Source organism: Halictus rubicundus, chromosome 3 (assembly GCF_050948215.1).
Source record: "Halictus rubicundus isolate RS-2024b chromosome 3, iyHalRubi1_principal, whole genome shotgun sequence".
Lineage (NCBI taxonomy): Eukaryota > Metazoa > Arthropoda > Insecta > Hymenoptera > Halictidae > Halictus > Halictus rubicundus.
In genome coordinates, this window is record NC_135151.1 from 14030772 (window position 1) to 14036771 (window position 6000).

Sequence of the window (6000 nt, forward strand, 5' to 3'; positions counted from 1 at the left end):
GCTGTTCACAGTGGCGTTTCAATAAAAACGTTGTTTCTCAGTCTACTCTGAAGAACATATAGAACTAATAACTCCATGCAAATAAATTCGCTCTTCCCCTATTGTCAATTATCAGTATTGTACTCGAAGACCTCTATCAAGCGTTTCAGCATTAAAATGAGGAGCCGAGCTGTCCTACCCACAATAATCGCATCATCTCGTTGAAAGGGACACAGAGGATGGTTCAGCTCACAGCAAATGGCGTCGGATAGCGGCAGAAAACTAGGAAAACGTCCGTCCGGGTGAAAGAGCCCCTTGGCCTAGCTGGTCGAGTGGAAACAGGTGGTTCAGAGGCTGATTCTAATGCAACGTCGTCCAATGGCGACACAGGATCGAGCATCTGGACGTCTCGCGGTGAAAAGCCGCAGGAAACTGTCGGTAACCGTGGACGGTTCCGCGCGGTTATCCATCCACCTAGGAAGCTCTCGGTTCTGGGATATCCTCGCGATATCGTCGCGAAGGTCCGGCGAGGCGACGATGGAAACGAATGGAGAGGATGTCGGACGGCGGTAGCAATCTGGAGGTATTCCCCGGACAGCGAGAGGCGTGTGACGCGGGGATGAGAAGGCGCGATGACTATGCGATAGGCAAAGAGAGTGTCAGGCGAAAGGGGAGTGTGAGAAAGCGACGCAGAGGGAGAGGGAGAGAAAGAGAGACAGAGAGGTGGCGGAGTCGTGATTACAGTGCCGTGTATTCAAATGGTCAGTCGGACCCACACCAATCACAACGAGCAGCACCCCCGAGCATCCCCGATACCCTTGTCTAATGCCAGAGGGACTAACGGCCGGTGTACAGACCCGGATAGCCTGGATGTGTGCGTGTGCCTACGCACCGATGCCGTGTCCTGTTCCTCGCACATCGAATCGAGAAATGGTAATATGCAACTTGGCCGACAAGCTTCCCTCCGTCGACTGGAAAATTCGAAGGACCTCCCCAGAGATCGGGGCCGGCCGTTGCGCGACATCGAAAGACCCCGAGCTCTGCCCTTTCGTAATAACACTGAACGCTGCCCGCTTCGCTGAAAGATGGTGCACGCACCGACGATGACGCGTATCCACGAAATTGCGAAGCCACGGACAAACTTTCTTTCACGTCCGACGATATTCGCACTTCGACTGCGCTGGTTCCCGTCTGTGCATCGAAGCGCACGGAACGTGCGCTATTCCACTCGCTGAACCATAAAAATTCCTCAAAACTGAACAAAATTTATTCGGGAGAACAAGAATCCAAATGGGAAGATTTCTCAGAATGAGCACAATTTTTTAATCCCTTTGTATCATCGGCCGTTGTATTCTTTTCGAACTTTTTGTAGCTATTCAGTTCCTAGGGATTATATTAAATTCGAGGCTGTTCAATGTTTGTGCAAGTAGAACGATTTGTTTAAATTAAGATTTGTTTGCACCGAAGTTGGCGGTCCGCGATGAACACCTCACGGTTCCCAAACATTATGTAAATCCGGCGATCGGCGAACGCGAAAGATAACCTCCTTGTCGACAGGCGTGATAACTTGTGGGTGGCAGACACGTAGGAGGACGAGAAGGAGCCGGCGAAGATGGCGAGAGGTCGCAGGACGACCCTAGTTAGTCCCGGGTCTATGAATCGTTAATGCTAATCAGGATCACCAGGCCCGTGTACCGTGGACTAGGTGACGTCAGCCCTTCGTCAGAGATATGGCTGCGACGAAAGGGACTTGATCAATTAACCCCTCGCGATATTGATAAACCCCGAAACGAACCCGCGAAATCCTTTTGCGGTCATTCCGAGTAGATCAATGTTCGCTGTACCCGTTCAAGATCCTCTCGTAGATTAACCACGGGATTAGGATGGCGGACCCGTGGCTCTTGAATAATTCCGTGGATAGTTCGACCGTGGACTCCTACGAATTAAAAAGCTAAGTGCGGGGACGAACGCAATTACTTGCGATAATTAACCCCTTGAGCGAGGGGAGGGGGGCGGATACATCTGCTCTGATTGGTTATTCAAAATTCCGGGCGAACTACTTGATTATTAATGGTACAGTCAAGATCCTATAGAACAACAAGACACCTAAGCTTTCTCCAACATTTGATGTGCCTCTACACTTCAAAATAATACTACTTTCTACCGAACGAATCAGCAAAAATTCTTTCACAAATTCTCAAAAATTATTTCCCCGCTTAACAATTTTTAAAAGTCCATGGCTCCTGAATAAAACCTTTTCAATTGTGAACCAACAAGTCAGTAACGTCATCTAAGAATTTCTTTTCAGATTACAGTGAATTTTCGATATATGTCAACAACACGGGTCTTGCCAGCGTCATGTATCGTCGAGGAGACAATACCCCAGTCGCGTTATGGTTACACTCCTCGGCGTCCGAGGCCTCTCGAGCTTCGTGGCTCCTCACGAGGTGTATCCTGCGGTAGTGGGGATAATTCCGCGACATTTATCATCCAGGCCTCGGCGACATATATAGAGAAATCAGTGTATAATGTAACAGAAAATTTTCGAGCTTCCTTTTGGTGCTACTGAAAATCCTATCTTTCTTTCCAGTCTAATATATAAAAGAAAATGCAACAGTCCCTGGTTTCGCTGCAACAGAGAGCGCGCGTCACCGATAATCGATACAGAAGAAGATTCGAAACCGAGTGAAACGTTAAACAATTACAAGATAAGTTGCACGGGAACGTGGCAGAGTAATTCCCCGTTTTCCCATGAAAACGTCATCGTGCGGCTATCCAAACGACGCATAATCGTCCGGAGCCGAGCGAGGTCCGACGTTAAAATAATCGTAAGTTCGCAACGACAACGTTATAGCCATTACCGATAAGCCGATCTCGTAATCGAGGGAGTACAGCGGCGGGAGAGGCGCAGATTAGTAGAAAATCATTCCCCTTTCCGGAGACTCAGCAGAATCTACGATACCCTAGAACAAACATTTCGTAAAAGGGTGGACGTAGGTTGTGCGGGGGTGGGTCTCCGTTCCACCCTCGTCCAGTTTAGCCGCGACGTCGACGCCAACCGGGGCCAGATAGCAAGTGTGCCTTATCTGCCGGCGAGAATATAAATTTCCGCGGAAGGCCGGCAATACGTTAGAACGTAAGCACGCACGCACAGCCGATCTGCCATCTCCCATTATCCCGGCGATGTGTTTGCTCCGCTCTTGACCGAAGATTAACGCTCGTCGCCGGGCATCGATCGCGGCGCGTATGCACGCGCACGCACGTGCCGACGCGACGGATCGTCGAAAAAAAAAAAAACAACGTGTATCGGAAGCTGACCGCCACGGAATTTATCGGAGAACAGATGCAGGGAATCCTGTGGCTACCGAATCGCTGGCATCACTTGTTCCAAGTAACTAGTCTCAAATTTCTTTGAAAATCCTCGACAATCTGTGTGCTACAAGTTTGTAATACACTACACTATCTGTCTCTTAGCAGCATACTACAGTGATTTCTCTATATATGTCACCATGGCCTGGATGATAAACGTCGCGGAATTGTCCCCACTACGAGAAGCCTCGAACGCCGAGGAGTGTAAACATAACGCGGATTGACATATGTCGAGAATCCTCTGTACATAAAGATAGAAATGATATGTCATTATCGAACAACATAAGCAACATTTATGAATAGATGTCAAAATTGTTACAGAGCATATTGGATTGATTGTGATTGGCGTTGATCGAATGAAACTTGTCATTTGCGGAAGTCTGAGCAATCCATAAGCGATAAGCATCAGGTTAGAATTTCAGGTTTGGTTGCCGATCAGCCGATCTTTTTAACCTTTCGTTGAGTGAACGATCCGCATCCGGGAACACAAGCCTCGAGATCGTACACAGGTAAAACACGTTCGCGCGATCACCGTGAGTCGGAGTTCACGGGATTTTCTTCGGGACGTCTTAATTACGGGCTACCCTCGTGGATCGAAGTTTCCAAGGTTTCCGGCAAGTTTCCCGACCGAAGTTTCCGCACACAGACGAGCGTATGCAAGGTTAGGTTTAAGTTCAATCTCATAGATTCAACCACAGCGAAGCCTGTTTTGGGATGTGAGCGTGTACCTTGGGTTCACCGTGGCAGACTCGTATCGGGGATTGTCGGGGATTAAAAAGGATCCGCGGTGACGGGATTCTTGTAGTTTCCATATGGTTTCGATTTTGCTCGGGCCTCCCACCGTACGTTTGTTTTTCATCTGGTTCGGAAAATTGCGCTTTCCAAATGCTAGGGGTCTAACGATTAGACTCCAAATAATGGTCAGATGTCGGTAGACATCTGGCTGTCTTGTTCGCGCATTGTAGAGACGATAAAGCATTGAGAATTTCGGGACGAAATTTTAGATGAATTGTTCACCGACGTCTCATTAATTCAAGTTGTGTGGCCCACGCTAATCAGAAGGACCGCGTGTTTGAACGGAACGAGAATAACACGAAAATTATGATTCTCCTCCGCGACAGGTGAATAGACAGTCTTGACCAGCTCAACATCGGCGAAATTTCGCGTGCGTCTGTTAACTAGGGGTCTAACGAACGCAATATGTCGAATCCGAGCGAGAGGGCGGAAAAGCAGCGGGGTCGAAGCGAACCGAATGGTTCGGGGCAGTGGCTGCCAGTCATTGTGAACGAGAAAACGCGCGGCGAAATGAAGCCGAACAGCCGGCAGCGATTTTTGTCGGTTATTCAGTTATTAGTTCCATTCAGAGAACGGGACCTGTGTTAGACCCGTTAGACGTTTTCCCATTTCGACTAGCGATAGCCTATTGTTTGACCGATGAAATCTGCGGGGCTTCGTTCGAAGGTTCTGCTGAAAATGCTGGGCTGCAAGTGTAATACAAGATGGCTGATTCATACCATCCCTGAAAAATACGGGGAAAAATTCTAAAAGGTGTATTTGCTTGCTGAAGCTTTCCCGAAATATGAACTGCACGAAGTACTAAAATATCATGGGAATGATCGGGCTGATTTAATCAACGGGATCCTGATTATTTTTTATTGTAATAGAGAAGTCGGTGAACTGATACGACCATTTGTTTTAGAAGTGAAATTTCGATATATGTGATGGTTTTATGGATGATATGAACAATTTAATTGTAACAGATTTAACTGTGTGGTAAGAGAATGTTACGTGAAGAGTCTCGTGCAGTGGAGAAATATTGTGCAAGTGTCGTTAGAAGTTGCTCGTTTAGGGCACTCAGGAGACGTCGATCGATAGGGAACGCGATAAATTCGAAGAGACAAGAAGAAGAGCCCTAGTCGATAACAATAGGACGATCCAATGATAAAAGCAGCGACATTAATTGAGATTTCAGATACAGCCTGGTGACTCGTAGTTATCAAGAGGCTACCACTGAGTGTCGATGGCCGGCTTCGAAACTTTGCACGAAGAGACGGGAATCATTAAATCGAAGAAAAAATACTAGGAATATATCGTTATCTTACGAACAAGGAATATAATTAAATTGTATTGTACAGATCTACAAGTTTTTGAAGAATGGAAGAGAGACGCGTCCGTTGTCGTCAACGTGTAAGATCAAAGCTAGGCCATTAAGTATTCCAGAAAGACGAAGCTGTTACCGTGGCAAAATAAGTTACAAACCGGATAGAAATCTTAAGCTTGAGTAGGGGGTGGTTTTAATGGGGTGTCTCAGGATCTGAACAGCGTGCTGCCCTCGGACGACGGCGAAGCAAAGCTAGAGAGTCGGCTCCTTTGCATTTTAAGCAAGAACGTGCAGTTTCTTAATAGTTTCGAGCATAATCTGTGATTGATAAGTCCAGTGCACTCTTGGAAGCGTTCTTTGTAGACGTGGAACCGCTACCACTACATTCGGTTGCACAAACGCGATTACGACAACCAATTTTAATTAAAACACCAAAATTTCTAAATGCTAGTGCTCGGTTACCTTCGAAACTCTTCCCTTGGAAATTATTACTGATTATATTTACAGATAAAAATTTGTGTATAGACTGACGATATTCTCGATACCTTGCC